This window comes from Apis laboriosa, unplaced genomic scaffold (assembly GCF_014066325.1).
Source record: "Apis laboriosa isolate Shangri-la unplaced genomic scaffold, ASM1406632v1 scaffold14686_cov152, whole genome shotgun sequence".
Taxonomy (NCBI): Eukaryota; Metazoa; Arthropoda; class Insecta; order Hymenoptera; family Apidae; genus Apis; species Apis laboriosa.
Window position 1 is genome coordinate 935,486 of NW_025221692.1, and position 17,495 is coordinate 952,980.

Genomic DNA, 17,495 nt, shown 5'->3' on the forward strand with positions numbered 1-17,495 from the left:
CAATAGGCGAAAGAAAAAGAGAGAGAGAGAGAGAGAGAGAGAGAGAGAAATCGTACTCCGATATCGAGTAACGTTGAATATCAGGGGTTTCAGTTTCCAACGTTTGCAATTTTAACATCCGTGTCGACGAGCACGAATCGTTAATTAAACGATCCAAGCGAAATCAGAGGCGACGACGTCGCGCTCTCGATTGATATTATGTTAAACATTTAAGGGAAGGGAGAGGAAAAATAGGGTGGATGAATGGGGTCGTATTCGTAGTAATAATAGATAGTTTGAATAAAAAATTTGATTGCGTGGTAAGTAAAAATATTTTGCAAGTATTGGATCATGAGAAATTAAGTGGATTGTGCGCAGAAAAGGCAACATCGGCAAAAATCGAACGTAGTGTCGAAGAATTATCTGAATCGTAAAAAGTGGTTTTTACAAATATCGATTAATAGATTGAAAATATAAATAAGTAATATTTCCTGGATATTTATAGGAGAGCATAAAATCTACGGAATGTGAGAAATATTCAAAAGTAAAAATAACTAATCTAAATCTAATGATGCAATGATTAATAAGAAATTACATACCAACGGAGAAGAAGAATTTTGAAGATGGCGAATGGACTCCTCCTGAGCTCCTCCAGATATAAGATCGCAGAGAATATGGCGTCAGCATGTTCTCTGGACTGGACGGCTCTCGAGTTGGACCCGTACTTCGTGGAATTCCCGTCTTCAAGAAGAGAGTAGACGTTGATGTTGCACCGCGGCCAGATAAAACATGTGCGACCGTTTCTTCTTATCGCATTTCGCGCCAACATTTCGTGCAACCTTAAACGTGGAAATAAATCGTGAAGAAGGGGAGAAAAATACCGGTCAAATCCTTACAAAATCCACCGATGTAAATTAATCCAAAGAAAAAAAAAGAATGAGATCCACTTTTTTTTCATAATAGAGAGATCTTTCACCTCATCTTGGAATCACTCATAAATAATCATAGATAAAGAAGAAAGAAAAAGGGGAGGGGGGAGAGAAAAAAACAGAGCAAAATCCATATACATCGTATATGGTAGCGATGAGGTTAGAGAGGCACGTCTATTGATTTACTTTACGATGATCGTAAACTCGATCGAGCAGTCCAACGAGCGTTCCTCGCGTTCCATCCTGTAAGTCATCGCGCGATCGAGAGCGAGAAAAGGAAAGATACGCGTGATAAGGAAAAAGAAGGAGAAAATCGAGTAGCCGCGAGAACGAAAGAAGGAGACAGAGAAAGAGAGAGAGAGAGAGAGGAAAAGGAAACTTCCTTTCGGTTCGAAAAGCGCGCTTCGCCTCTCACGACAACCTCGAAAGATATATTGTCGCTTGTATATTTACGAGGAGCCAGAGTTATAAATCACGGGTTCGTCTGCTTACGGTGGAAAGGGTGCATTTCGTACAAACCAAACCAACAGAATCTCGTACATACGAGAGGTGTTAATATATTCGTACCGACATCTTTGGATCCAAGATTCTTAGAAACGTAAAAAGAAAAGTTGGTATGCGAACCAACATTTCATCGCTTGTTAAGTTTGTTAAGTTGTCAGCGATTTTAGATCGATGAGGCGAGAGAGAAAGAGAGCAGGTCGAGATTAAAATTTATTTTCGAAAAAACATATTGCATACCTACGTTCAATTATCTTCGAGCAGTTTTAATAATACACAACAAATATTATTTAATCGTACATTTAAATCACTAAATTCCGATTAATTTTACGTATATTTTATGAAATCGGTCTCATTTCACATGCAACAATCTAATTCACCTAAATTCGCGTAATGGTTTTTCGATAATCGCGCAACTTGTTTGCTCATTTGCTCACCCGATGAATCTACGAATCTACGCTTTACACCCTCTTTAAACGATCCTTCCTAAAAACATCACATTCCCATATTTCCTCCTCTACATAAATATATAATATATATATAATAATATATATATATAAATATACTTTTCCAAAATACGTCGCCCGTATTTTCTCCTCCGTTCGAGCCACTCCGCTCGATTTCAACCGATATCTCCGCTCGGATTTCCATCCCGTCTCTCTATATGTGACGCATACGACAAACGTGGACGGAATGAGAATCACCTTGGCACGCTTACGGTCACACCCTGTTCCCGCGATTTTCCCTCCCCGATTATTATTATCGATACGATCGGCCCAGCTTTTCAACGTTTGCCACACACACACGCACACACACGCATACGCGATACAACGGGCCGCCTGTTCCAGACGTAATCGAAAAGCACGACGAACCATCGAGATTAGTTACGTGACGTTAACCGATTCCGAGCACCATCTAGCTTAAAAGCCGTGCCGCCGGCTTTTGTTCGTCCGATCGTTGAAAATTCGGTTTATCGGTCACGGGATCGCACTCGATTCGATGGTAAATCATAATGCGTGATACATAATGGGATACTGATTGGAATTCAGTTCAAAGATTGCGATTTTTTTTTTCCCTCCCTCGAAATTTATTTTAACTCGAATTATTTATAACTCGCAGGATGTTGTCGAGTTTTTGGAAGGGGATTGGATTCCTCGATGAAGTTGACATTTTTCTTTCGAAAGTCGAATCATCTGAGAATCTATATATCTGTGTATTTATTTGATAATAAAAAAATCCAAGAATTGGATTTTTTCCTTCCTTTCAACGTCGAAATAAATCCGTGACTCGAGGATTTTAATTCTCGTAAATGTCATCCGAATTCTTGTCCATATTTTAACAATTTTATTACCGAATTTTAGCAATTATTGGTTACGCAAGTAGAATGAAGTAAAATATAAGGAAAATAAAATTATCGGGAGACAGTGTTGAATTTACGTTTACTTCATTCTTTCCAACGATAAAACTTGTAACAAATGGAAAAATCCGCAACGAATTGATAATTCCGCAAAAATTGCCCGATATTTTGTTATTGCTTGTTCACGACTCTCGCATCAAAATCATTGCCAATTATTCAAGCTCCAGTATCCTGTTCCGTAAAACCGTATTTATTACCAATATTTCCAACCAACGACTCAATTTCTGATCACGATGATTTCGTTTCCTCTTCTTGGCAAACCATCCCTGGCGATCGAATTTTTGTAAAAGAGACGTGCTCGAACGTTACGTCGATAGTTGAACCAGTTGGAGGAAATTTGGCGTTTGGAAATGTTTAAAGGCTGGGAAGGGGAGGGGAAGTCTCCGACGAGGAATTATCGGCGCGCGAGAGAGAGCCGTAAATCGAGTCACGTTTGCAACTCTCCCTTTTGCCACAGAGTAAATAAAGCGTTTTCTTTGCCTCGTTGTTATAACTCTTTCCACCACCGATAAATATTTATGGCCACGAGGGGCAAACGAGCTTTATTATGTTCCTCTCCGCTTCGAGTCGAGGAAAAAAAGGATCTCCTTAAAATTGTTGTGACCCTAGTTGCAAACAGCGCGCGCGTACGAAACCGTGGCACAATGGTTATTATACGACGTTGTAAATCTTAATCCCTCCGTTGCATTTCTCAAACATACATCATCGATCCCGGGCTTTTCGGCTTATCTTTACCGCCCCCCTCCCACCCTTCTTATAAAGGTGTTCCCGACATCCTTCGAACGGTCAACTACGGTCCCATTTTGTCGTCCGCTCTTTCCTCTTTTTCTTCATCTTCTTTCCTCTCGATTCGTGTACACACAGAGATAGAGATAGAGAGATAGAGAGAGAAAGAGAGAGAGAGAGAGAAAGAATTGTAGAAATTTTTCCTTGAGACACGGTGGTGACACGGTGATTTACGAGACGAGTCATTCGACAATTCGCTTCTCTCGATCACGTGTTCTCTTTATGGACACTTTCTAACGTTATCTAACGTTACACTTACGATAACGAGCGAGCTAATATTTGCCAACTTTAACTTTTCGCGGATGATAATTTCCGTGTTCCGGTGGTCAGAAGGATGTATCGTGTATCGCCTATCCCTTCTTATCATTCCTTTCTATTAAAAATATATATCATATATATTTTAACATTTTGAATTTTCGCAAGGGATTTATTAGAAAAATTAAATTATAATAATTTTCTGACATCTGATTCTCGCTTGACCAGAGTTAACATCGGTCAATCCCATCCACGTGTGAGAAAAAACAGAATCAACAGTATTAACGGAGAGAGAGGGGGGGAGAGGGAAGAGAGAGAGAGAGAGAGAGAGAGAGAAGAGAGAGAGAAGAGAGAGAGAGAGAGAGAAGAGAGAGAGAGAGAGAGAGAAGAGAGAGAGAAAAGAGAAGAGAGGAAAGAAAGAGGGAGAAAAGGAGAGAGAGGAGAGAAAGAGAGAAGAAAGAGAGAGAGAGGGAGAGGGAGAGAGAGAAGAGAGAGAGAAAAGAAAAGAGAGAGAGAAAAGAAAAGAGAGAGAAAATAAAAGAGAGAGAAAATAAAAGAGAGAGAGAAAAGAAAAGAGAGAGAGAAAAGAAAAGAGAGAGAGAAAAGAAAAGAAAGAGAGAAAAGAAAAGAGAGAGAAGGAGAGAGAGAAGAGAAAGAGAGAAGGAGAGAGAGAAGAGAAAGAGAGGAGAGAAAGAAAAAGAGGAGAGGAGAGAGAAGAAAAAAAGAGAGAGGGGAAGAGAGAGAGAGAGAGAGAGAGAGAGAGAGAGAGAGAGAGAGAGAGAATGTCCGTTCGAATATCGGATTGTAATCTCGCGCGAGAGGAAAAATTTTCCAAGCTTTCGATCTTCGATGAAATTCGAAAAAGCGGCGAAACCCGTATAACACGATGCAAGGAGTAACATCTTTCATCAGGAATATCACAATTCATGTTCGACGGCCGGGGTCGGTCGGGAGATTTTCTGGCGGATCCACACACGCCACGATGTGTCCGCCTTGGGTTACGGGCTGCCAATAATTTATAATGAAACGCCATATCTTTTGTTGCCCCGGAGAAATTGATTATTGCCTGTTGTTTCCACGCCAGCGAATCAAATTTCACGCTTGTAAATCATATGGGTTTAATATCGCCATGGCAGCGTTGCAACGGCGTGCAGCAAATAACCCTTCCTCTCTTTTCTTTTTCTTTCTTCTTTTTTCAATTCTTATCCTTTGAACTCTTCTCCGGGAGAGAGAAGGGTAACGAAACACGTGGAATCTGTCAGGTTGTTGCGCAAGTCGAAGGATTTCGCAAATTTGTAAAAGAAATAAAAAAGTGTCGAACGATGTCTGTTGCGGATCAATTTTGGATATACAGATAATACGGATTGAATATGTATTTTATCAATTGTGTATTGTAACGAATTGTATAAAATTTTTCCAAGTATTTTTTTTTTATTACAATTATAATTAATATTAAATATTCGTTGTAATTTCTACGAAATCCAAAATATCGTATGTTCTATTAAATCTTTTTCTTCTTCTTCTTGGTTGTACAAAAATTTAAATCAACCAAAAATTGAATAATTAAATATAACGTTCGAATACTATGAAACAATATTTCATTTCCAAGTAATCATCATTCTTTTTTTCTCGCGCCATCTTTCACGAGTCTTAAATTTCACTCCTTTACCTTGCGTTTCAATCATCTTCTTCTTCTTTCTCGTTGTATAAAAATTTAACACTCTAATAATCTAATAATTAAACGACAAAATATAACACCATGAAACAACATCTCTTCAAAATCGTTCAACCGAAATGTGACGATCGTTTTCCAAATCAATCACTATTCTTGCTTACCTTTCATTCCAATCTTTTTCTTCTTCTTTGTTGTATAAAAATTTAATATTGTAATAATTAAAACAACATTTCTTCAAAATCATTCAATCGAAATATGATGATGGTTTTCCAAAGCAATCATAACCCTCCCTTACCTTTCCTTTCAATCTTCTTTTTCTTCCTGTATAAAAATTTAATACTCCAATAATATAATAATTAACAAAATATAACTATAAAATAATATCTCTTCAAAATCGTTCAATCGAAAGGTGACAATCGTTTTCCAAAGTAACCACCATTCTTTCTTACTTTTTCTTTCAATCTTCTTTTTCTTCCTCATTATATAAAAATTTAATATTTCAATAATATAATAATTAACAAAATATAACTATAAAACAATATCTTTTCAAAATCGTTCAATCGAAAGGTGACGATCGTTTTCCAAATCAATCACCACCCTTCCTTATTTCTTTTCAATCTTCTTTTTCTTCCTCATTGTATAAAAATTTAATAATGTAATAATTAACAAAATATAACTATAAAACAATATCTCTTCAAAATCGTTCAATCGAAATATAATGATCGTTTTCCAAAGCAATCATAACCCTTATCTTTCGTTCCAATTTTCTTCTTCTTTCTTATTGTATAAAAATTTAATAATGTAATAATTAAATGACAAAATATAACACTATGAAACAATATCTCTTCAAAATCATTCAATCGAAATATGATGATCGTTTTCCAAAGCAATCACAACCCTCTCTTACTTTTTGTTTCAATCTTATTTTTCTTCTTCATTGTATAAAAATTTAATACTCCAATAATGTAATAATTAACAAAATATAACTAGAAAACAATATCTCTTCAAAATCGTTCAATCGAAATATGACGATCGTTTTCCAAATCAATCACTATTCTTCCTTACCTTTCATTCCAATCTTTTTCTTCTTCTTTGTTGTATAAAAATTTAATATTGTAATAATTAAAACAACATTTCTTCAAAATCATTCAATTGAAATATGATGATCGTTTTCCAAAGCAATCACAACCTTCCCTTACTTTTTGTTTCAATCTTTTTTTTCTTCTTCATTGTATAAAAATTTAATACTCCAATAATGTAATAATTAACAAAATATAACTATAAAACAATATCTCTTCAAAATCGTTCAATCGAAATGTGACGATCGTTTTTCAAATCAATCACCACTCTTCCTTACCTTTCAATCTTCTTCTTCTTCCTTATTGTATAAAAATTTAATAATATAATAGTTAAACGACAAAATATACCACTATGAAACAACATCTCTTCAAAATCGTTCAATCGAAATATAATGATCGTTTTCCAAAGCAATCACAACCCTTATCTTTCGTTCCAATTTTCTTCTTCTTCCTTATTGTATAAAAATTGTATAAAAATTTAATAATTAAATGACAAAATATAATATGAAACAATATCTCTTCAAAATCGTTCAATCGAAATATAATGATCGTTTTCCAAAGCAATCACAATCCTCCCTTACCTTTCGTTTCAACCTTCTTTTTTTCCCTCATTGTATAAAAATTTAATAATATAATAGTTAAACGACAAAATATACCACTATGAAACAATATCTCTTCAAAATCATTCAATCGAAATATGATGATCGTTTTCCAAAGCAATCACAATCCTCCCTTACCTTTCGTTTCAATCTTCTTTTTTTCCCTCATTGTATAAAAATTTAATAATGTAATAGTTAAACGACAAAATATACCACTATGAAACAACATCTCTTCAAGATCGTTCAGTGGAAAGCAAGTCCATCCTGTTTCACGAGCCGAGCCGAGCCGAGCCGAGCCGAGCGATTATCACGTTCCGTGACCAAACGGCATAAGACACGTGGTTTCTTGCTATCGCGGCTTCGACAGTTACACCTTCCCGACCTTGCCTCGGCTAATGGTCCCTCTAACAGAAGTATCGCCCTGCCGATAAAGAGGCCTCTCGTGGCGGCCGCCCCTTATGATAAACACTTTTTCCCGATATTCGCCCCTTTTTCACCCGTGCCATCCACCGCCGCCGTGCTTCTTCCCGCCGCCGATTAAGTCCTCCGCCACGTCTCTGCCCGACCACCTTGGACACTTTTTATCGGCTAGATAATGGGAGACGGGAGCGAATCGTGTCGGCCAACCGGATTGTATATACACGGTGGCGTTATAAAATACCTTGTGAAAATTTTACGCGGCCAATTTTATACGCGTGTGACGAGCGACGATTGACGAGAGAAACTGTAATTAACGGCACGAGAAGGTTGAGTCGAGTGTCGAGGCGATTTGCTTCGTTAAACGGGTCGATTTCTTCAGATTTCTTCGCCGCGCTCTTCTTTCTTGGAATTTTATTTTTCTTTTCTTTGGTAACTAATTTTGATATCCCGATTCCACTTTTCTTCTTCTTCTTCTTTTTCTTCATCTTCTTCTATTTTGAATTATATAATTGAGACACGTTTGAAGGATTGAGTCATAAAGGATCGAAAAGTAGAAGAAAATATTGGAGAGAATTATTGTATCGATATACTTTCTCCAAACTGTGAAAACTCTCCCTCTAAATATTCATCTCTGAATATTCTGGTTATTAAAATTGCATCGCAGTCGCCGATATACCTTTCCTCCTCTTCTCAAAATTTCCTTCTCCTCCTAGAGAAATTAGTTTCTATATTAACACCCTGTAATTATTCGCCTTCGAGTTTCCCTCCCCCATTGCTGAAATTCCTTATCCCCGAGTGACTTTCGTTAATGAAATCGCTTTCATCGCTGGGATTCCTCAAGAAAGAATCCTCTTCGAGTCAAAACACGGTTCTATTCTCGGTCGATGAAACGATGGAAAAAAAAGAATGAGAAGGAAGGAAGAAAGAAAGAAAGAAAGAAGGAAATCGTATCATCGCGCTTCCTTAAAAATCCCTAAAAATCTTTTCATCGCGCAAGCTCTCTCTTTCCGTTTCCTTTTTCTCCTTCGATCCGGTCAAACCAGATCGATACGCGAGATCACGTGTCCGTCCACGTGTCCTATCCACACACACACACACACACATATGCACGAGACAACTCGTTGCTCGTTATTATTCCGACAATTTCGACATCCACCACCATTTCAATTTACCAAGCTGTATTAATTGCCCACATAAACACACCCAATCCAGCTGCCGCTCGAACGCAAGGTGGGAGCAGCAATTATAAAAAGCAATTAGCAGAAAAATAATGCAACAATAAGCAATAATACAAGAGAGAGATAATTCGTTTCGTTTCGTTTTCGCGGGTGAAATTGCGTTTTCCACTCTTATCTTTTCCCTTCTTTTCTTTCCCCTCTTAGAGACGCGTCCACTGGACCGCAAAGTGTCCCAACGTCTCGACAACGTTCCCCCGATATTCGTCCGTCGGCAACCGGTTTTCTAAACCCATTGTTCTCCACGAGAATCAACGATCGCCGTTATAAACACGAATAATCCGGGACACGCGGGTGCGCAGAAATCGGCCGATCGATCTGTCCTACGGCTTATCAGGCCCATGCCATCGAGCCACTAATTGAGGCTTGCGCAAGATTACCTTGTAACCGGCTGTTAACTAATGTCGCGCCAAATACCCGTGATCGAAACCGGTTACTGTTCAACTTAAGATTTTTTTCTCAAATAATTTATCCGTCTCTTTCGATGTAAATCGAATAATAATATCGGAGGTATTTCTCGAGAATAAAAATCAAATAATATCGAATTTTTTACGAGATGTTATCGTTTCAAGATGCTGTCTTTCTTTCTTCTCGAATGAAAATATAATATGCGTGAGTATATGTACGCATAATTGTTGCATAACGAAGCAATTTCTTTTTAACAGGATATATTATCCGAAGGATGGTGAAAAATCGAAAGTTTCTTCTCTATCGCGTTGAGAGAAATTATCGGCCGATCAAAACATCTTCGAGATTAACCTTCAACGCGATTTTCTCGAATCGTTTTGAAGATTTCACGGAAAAAACGATACACCTTCGAAGGTTTTACACCTCGAAATTATGGATCTCGATTCAATGGTGGCGAGGAAATTTCATTAGAAAGGTTGTTTCATCGAACCGGTTGTCGATCAATCGATCCTAAACACGTACCAGCCGTAAAATGCTTCATAAAATCGTGGCGCGTTATCGTTTGTTCCCGATCAAGAGAGATCCAAATCGGTTTCTCCGTTCGTTTCGAAGATGAAGGAAAAAAAAGAAAAAAAAAAAAAAAAAAGAGAAAAATCGTGTCGAGAATCTGCTGGCGAGCTGATAAAATTCCACGCGACCCACTAGATCCGCAACAAATTGCGTTTGCCTCGGGTTCAGGCGAGGAAAGGGTTTACTTTCAAAACCCTTTTTACCGCGAGATTTACGTTTTTCCTTTTTTTTTCTTTCTTTTTTTTTTTTTTTTCTGGAAGCAATCCTCTTATAACCACCTGGTTATTTCTATCCCCAAATTGTTTAAAATTCCGGATTCGACGGATGGAAATGGTTTTGTTAGGTAAACGAAGATAAGAGAAGCTAACGGAGATACAAAATTGAATTTAATCGATTTTCATTTTTCTCTCTTTTTCTTTTTTTTTTCTTTTTTTTTTAGAATTTGACGAAATCACGCTCGGAGAGAATATATAATCGAATATAATCGAAACGTTCCGCGCAATACTTTATTGTATCGATGTAATAATCGGTGGGGAAAAACTTGTACGAGAAATAGACGCGTTTGTTATCCTCGACGTTGTAAAATAAAAATTCTAAAATAAAAACACATCGTCCATAAAGGAAAGAAAAGGAAAAAAAGAAAGGAGAAGAATCGAATGACGAATGAATCTCTCTCTCTCTCTCTCTCTCAAATCTCTCGTGAACAGGCAAGAAATCCCTCTCAATGAAACGGTTGACGATTTTCAACAGCTCCTCGAACGGAGTTCGAGTGTCAGAATCACTTTCTACCGTTGGCAGCCAACGGGCAGGCAACTCGGCGCTGACTGCGCGTTTAACGCGATGAATGCGATCGTTGTTGTAACGTTCTCTCCTTTCCTTCCCCCTTTTTCCTCGTGCACTCGTTTCTTGGAACGGCAATTTCGCTCCTCCTCCGCCAAATCCGAACCCGACACGCGGCCACAGCATATCCCGCGAGTCCAACGATAACTCCTGCGCTCAACAGTCGATCCTTTCTGTCGAGAGACAGAGAGAGAGAGACAGAGAGAGAGAGACAGAGAGAGAGAGAGAGAGAGAGAGAGAGAGAAAAGAGAAGAGAGAGAGAGAAAAGAGAAGAGAGAGAAGAGAAAGAGAGGAGAGAAAGAAAAAGAGGAGAGAAAGAGAGAGAAAGAAAAAGAGGAGAGAAAGAGAGAGAAAAGGAGAGGAGAGAGAAGAAAAAAAGAGAGAGAAAAAGAGAGAGGAAAGAGAGAGGAAAGAGAGAGAAAAGGAGAGAGAGGAAAGAAAGAGAGAAAAAAGAGAGAGAGAGAGAGGAGAGAGAGAAAAAGAGAGAGGAGAGAAAGAGAGAGAAAAGAGAGAGAAAAAAGAAGAGAGAGAAGGAAAGAGAGAAGAGAAAGAAAGAGAAAAGAGAAAGAAAGAAAGAGAGAAGAGAAAGAAAGAGAGAAGAGAAAGAAAGAGAGGAGAGAAAGAGAGAGAAAAGGAGAGGAGAGAGAAAAAAAGAAAGGAAAGAGAGAGAAAAAGAGAGAGAGGAGAGAAGGAGAGAGAAAGAGAGAGGAAGAGAGACCTTGACCCATCCTCTTCGTTCGATCGAAGGGAAATTGGGCCACGGAGGGCGAAATTAGGTGGAAACGTCGACAAGGATTATACGTTATACGTTATATTTAATCGGATCGCGGACTGTTTTCGTACGTAGGAGAGATCGCGTTGGCCGCGATTAGCATAGATCCCGTCTCGTGGACGGTATAATCGACGGTGCTTATTGTTATTCGCCCCGATAACGGCGAAGGCCGGCTATATTTAACCGGAGGAGCGGTTTCATCGCCGATTGCAAAGTGTGCGAAGGTTGGATCGGCGATGACGGATGGATCGCGGCGCGTTATCGCGAGCATTTCGTGTTCGTGTATTAAGAAATACGCAGAGAGAATTTAAAGTATCGAAAACTCGTTCGGAATGTCAATTCTCACAGATTTCCAACTCTTCGAATTTACGAAATTTAATAACAATAAGATCGATCTTGATTTTTATATAAATTGAGATTGTATTAAACGGACTACCTGTCCACCAGACGCGTAAATCAGCCGACAACGCCCACGAAACAAGCAATGTTTTTCATGTGATCCTCGCGATGAATGCGATCATTGTTATTCCCTTCTCGTGCGCGCGCGCGCGCGCGTGTAACTCGTGCGTGTTGATCGGCCAACTCTTGATCACGAAACGGAATTCCCAGCGGCAGGTTGTGCGGAGAAATCGCGTAGGACGAAACACTGATAACCGGCAGCGATCGCGAAACTATCAACATCGAGTTGCGACATCTGTGTATATCTATGTTCCATCGAATGTTTTTTTTTGAACTCGATACGATCGATCGATCCGTCAGTTTGACGGTTTGTTTATTTATTTATTTATCTATTTTTTGAAATATTTTTTCGAATCGTTTGAATACAAGATGGTTCGATGACTTTTCATCGCTTCGAAATATTTTCGAAATATTTAGATATAAGAGATAACGTAACGTTCTTTTCTCGCGCGAAAATCTCTTGTTAAACAACGAAAATAAAAAAAAAAAAAAAAAACGAGTAACTGTTCTATGGTGAAAAAAGGAAAAAAAAAAAAAATTAATTTTTGTTCCACGAACAATTTCATTCCCCATCCACAATCGTTATCGTTCCCAGATTGATTGTACGTATACACACGGTACAACGATTCCTCTCGCTTATTACTATCGAGCCGCGTACACCTCCATACACTCGTTCTCGCGTCTCTGAAAATAAAGCGCGCGAAAAGATAGGGTGGATGAAAAATCAAAACAGGTCCCTGTGTGCCGTGCGTGCGCGAGCGCGTTGTTTGCACAGGGCTCGATTTGTTTCCCCTGGCGCGCGTGATGCAGAAAACCAATATGGCATATTCAGTTTCCGGCCCGTTAATAGCGCGGATATGAATTTTTCAGCTGACCGGATTCCGGCCCTCGTGTCACGTACCGCTCGAACCAGCTCCAACCAACGTCCAACATCCTCGACACACTGGCTTCCACCGGTGAAATAATTGTTCTTTTCTTTTTTCTCTTTCTCTCTCTTTTTGGATAACATCGTAAATTAAACTTATCTGCATACAAATTTCTTCTAGGTGGTTCTGTTCACGAATACAAATTATATAAGTCGTGATTGAGCTTGCGTCTTTACTTTGTATAATTTATCCTATTGATTCTACGGTAACGAAATAAAATAAAATAAACTTTTCTAAAAACTTTTCTTTTGTATATATATATATATATATAATAGTTGTCGGTATGCGCTCATCGCTTCCAATGTCAGGATATTGATTTTTAATAAGTGCAAGAAAAATTGTAAAATTGTAAAATTTCCATCCTTTCGAACGAAAGATATATTCGTCTAACATGGAATGACTGGTAAGCTTGGTTCATCTCGTTTTTCGATATCCCGTGTTTCGCGATCGATCCTCGTTTCGAATGGAATTCGAGAACGAGAAGTTTTCGAAGAACAGGTGCGACCGATTCACGAAGGAACGGATGACTCCGTTTTCCTTCTCCGATCAATTTGATTTCGTTTCCATGGCAGGAGGCAAGTTTTGAGAAAGGCGCGGATATCGCGTGTCCAAGAACTTAAGTCGAGGATAGAGTTTGCAAACTGAGTTCCCATACGAGTCGAGTTCGGGGCGCAGTTGCAATTTCTGCGAAACAGCTTCGAGGAAAGATATTGTTTGCAAAACGCGGCTTTATCCGAACGAGGTGAAACGTATCCTCGTTTTAGCAGTATCGTATCGTCTTTCCAACGATCGTCGGTGATCGTCTCCGTTAACTTTTCATTTCTTGTGAAAAAGAAAAAAAAAAAAGAAGAAGAAGAAGAAGATAAGGTTACTTGGTTGAAACTTTTACAACCGTCCAAGAATATTCCAAGACGCTATTTCGAATATATTCGAAACGGGAATTCGTACGAGGATATTAAATCCCTTCGCCTCGAAAAAATATCGTCCAATTTCACGCTCGAAAATCGATCGATGAAATTGTAAACATGAAATGAAAAAGAACTTGCCATCAATAATTTTCCAATTTCTGGAAATCAACTGGATATTTTATATAGAAATGTCGTTGTAGGAGAAAAGAGTTAGATTTAAAAAATTGTTTCAAAAATATTGTGGGAGAAAAACTTCGACACGATACAATCTAATACAATCCCTCTTTTCTTTCTTTCTTCTTCTTCTTCTTTTTCTTCGTTAGATTCGAATCTCCGATAGAACCTTGGTCGATCGCCATCCTCATTAACGGTTGCCGCGTTTCGGTGATGGTTCTCCAGCAGGAGAATAATATCGTAGAATTCCATCGCGTGAAACTCCTAAATGGGGGAAAAATGATTTTAAAATTGGGCGAGATGGGAAGGTATGCGAAGAGAAAAATCCTTGGCCCCTTTTTCATCGACGATGCGCTCTTTAACGCCGCTTAATTAACTCTTATCCACCGATCCATCTAGAAATACCATTCCTCCCCTTAGTAACCTTAGAAACCACCACGAGGTAGAATGCCTAACGTAACCGATACGGAATAAGGGTAATTTTTCATCGAGCCTTGTTACCCTTCTTCTCCACCCTTTAATGAGGACGACGGACATATTTCGCGAAAGTTTTAGCCTCGGTCCAGCAATTCTAATTCGTAGGCCGTTAAGGAGGAGGAGCAGGGGAAGAAAGATGGTCTGTAAATCTGTCTCGTTATCGGTGCCAATGTTTCACCTGCGACGACAAGGATGGCGGATACAGTTGCAAATTGAAAGCCGTCGCTAGGAGGAATAAGAGGTCGTCGGCTATCTTGTGAAACTTGATCAGATCGATATATGCGTTGTTACAAGGATCTTGATAGAAAGGTGTCTATTTAATGACGGAGTACGGAATCGAGTTCGTCGCCTTGATAATAATGAATGCGAATTGTGTAACATTTATACATGTTGAAAGACATTCCCCGCACATCGTATGGGATTAGAATTTTTGTACAAAAGAAAAGAAAGAAAAACAAAAAGGATAACGTGTAAGTAAAGAGAATAGAGAAAAATCGGTAAATGCGATAAATATTTTATGATTTTGATGAAGAATTAATAGGATCGATTTTTATAAAAAAAAGTCTTGATCTAACTCAAAAAAGAAGGAGAGGCGTACGAATGAAAAAGTGGATCGAACGAAGGCAAAAAAAATACGAAGAAGAAGAAGAAAAAGAAATGAAAGAAAATAAATGCACGGTGGACAGTTGCTGGACGGATTCATAACTTATAAATCAAACTTGAAGGGGAAAGGGGGTCGCGCGTCGACGGCCATATATATATATATATATATATATATATACATATATATCATGACGCCGTGTGGACTGCATTCTTCGTGAAATGCAATAACACCTCCCTCGTGCATTCTTCTTGTCTCAACCTTCCCTCCCGTGCTTCGTTCTTCATCGCGCGTGTTTCTGCTTTATGAGAGCCCGTGTTAGGATCTTCTCAACTTCTTCTCGACACGGTGGTCTGGCGGTGGATGGAGGAAAAGCGTTATATTAATATCGCATCGGGGACCATCTGGCGGCGCTGCCGCGAGTTATTAAAATGTAAACTTCATTATCATTCCTCCCCCCGTTGTAATTACATTTCTTTTTTTCACCCGCTCCTCCCACTCCCCTCTTTTCTTCCTTTCTTCTTACACTCTCGTCCACGAGTAATCGAACACTTATTAATTTTAAGATATTTAAGATAAATTGGCTTGTGAATTTTTATAAGCGAATTATATATATATATTATTCGTATACATCGTAAATTAAAATCGTTACTTGCTGTGACACGAGTGGCGCTAACCATTAATTATTAGCATCCCTAATATTTATACATCCATTTGCACTCGTTTTTTTTAAATTATTTACCTTTCGAACTGTTTTTCTCAATTCTTCTAAATTTAAACTATAAAAAACTATATTCGATAATAAATATTCATCATAACGTGTTAATGAGTTAAAAAGAAATTTATCAAGATTATATTATAACCACTCGTTATTTTCTTGCAACGATTTCTAAATCTTTATTATTAATTACGTACAACGTTCATTTATCCACATCTCGAAATGTATTTTTAAGCGTTCAATGACTTACAGACGGGAGTGTACATTAGCAGGATCTCATTCCAACGAGAAAGGGGAAAGAAATCGAAATATCTTTCTCCACGTTCGATTTCATCTTTGCTTACTTTTCCACCACCCCGATCGAGAGTTTCCTTTTTACGGGGGCGGTCTGTCGCCCCCGTTTCATATCCCGAGGCGAATTTTACATGGCGCGTTCGATTGTCGTAACCGCCGCGGTTAAATTAGTTTTAATCGACGTTTCGCTCGGTCTCGTCTATTATTGACCACCCTCAGGGGGGAGGGAGAGACGTATCGACCACCTTTGAGAAATGTTCTCGCCAAGGCTAACCAGAAGAACGTTAAATAATGGGAACGAAGTTGATCTTCGGTTCCTTCGGTTGAATCGAAACTTTGGTGTGTAACGTTTTGAATCAATTGCCACGTTAAATGTAACGGAATGTGAATTGAGAAAAATTTTCGTTTGAGAAGAAGAAATGCCGATTTTAACTTGAAACTTTCTTCGAGATTCGTAAAATATTATCGAATCTATGAGGCGAAAGTCGTAACGTTGAAAATTTTTTTGGAAGAGGATTTTTAAAAAAAAATTCAAGATACTTTGATTTTATAGCTTTCACAATTTTTCTATCCTTGTCGCGTAAAAAATTAAACTCCAAATGCAGATAGAAATATCATGAAAATCAAGTATTCGAGTTAAATTATTGTACCAAAAGGAAGGTTTTTTAATTCTTTAATCCAAACGATTTTACAACCGAAAGAAGAAACTTATGGCCCCCTCATCCATTCCTCTTTAAAATTCATCATCATCCAATTCAATTTTATATTATTGAGTGGATTCTTAACGTATGTATTCGTAATGTTTCGAGGAAAAGAATAAAAAAAGAAAGGGACAAGTAAAATTTTCGGATAAATTACGATCGAAAAATTCTTAAATACTAATTGAAATCCACTGATTCTTGAATGATGGACACGAACGATAAATTGATTCGCGATGTGAACGAATCTCTCGTTACTTTATGCGTGAAAATAAATAAATAATATAAGAATAAAATTTTATCGTTCTCGAGTTCTCGTTCTTGAGAAAAAAATCTTAGACTGCAGACAATCATACGTTAGATGTAATCGATACATTTTCAATCATAATTTTTTGTCGAAGAAAAAATTATTACTTATTTTTCACGCTTTTCATAACATTTACTTATACCGTGATTATAAAAAGTATAAAAAAATAATAAGATTCTTATTCGACGTCTAAATGTTTACACGTGTTACGCGTTGCATCCACTGCATTCGAAGCAATTCACCAAATATCGATACGGCAGTGAAATTTTATAACAAAATTGCCCCGCTCGTATAAACACGTCCGCTTCGTTCGATAGTCGCGTAAGAATGAAAATTCGGGCGCGTGGCGGTCGCGGTACAATAACAATATGATTTCGTAGAAAGTCTCTCACATATTCTAAATATTATGAACTGATAATTCCCTCTAATATACACATCTGTATTTTTTAATAATCCGCATAAAAAAAA

At 38.1% G+C, this 17,495-nt stretch overlaps 1 long non-coding RNA gene across 1 annotated transcript in view; it reads right to left on the reverse strand.

The window, feature by feature from the left end:
- Positions 1-584: 584 nt before the first annotated feature.
- The window catches only part of LOC122710411, a 103,666-nt gene continuing 86,755 nt past the window's right edge, over positions 585-17,495 (reverse strand). The window contains exon 6 of the long non-coding RNA XR_006345928.1: positions 585-818. This is a non-coding gene — a long non-coding RNA (uncharacterized LOC122710411). The remainder of the gene's footprint in view (positions 819-17,495) is intronic.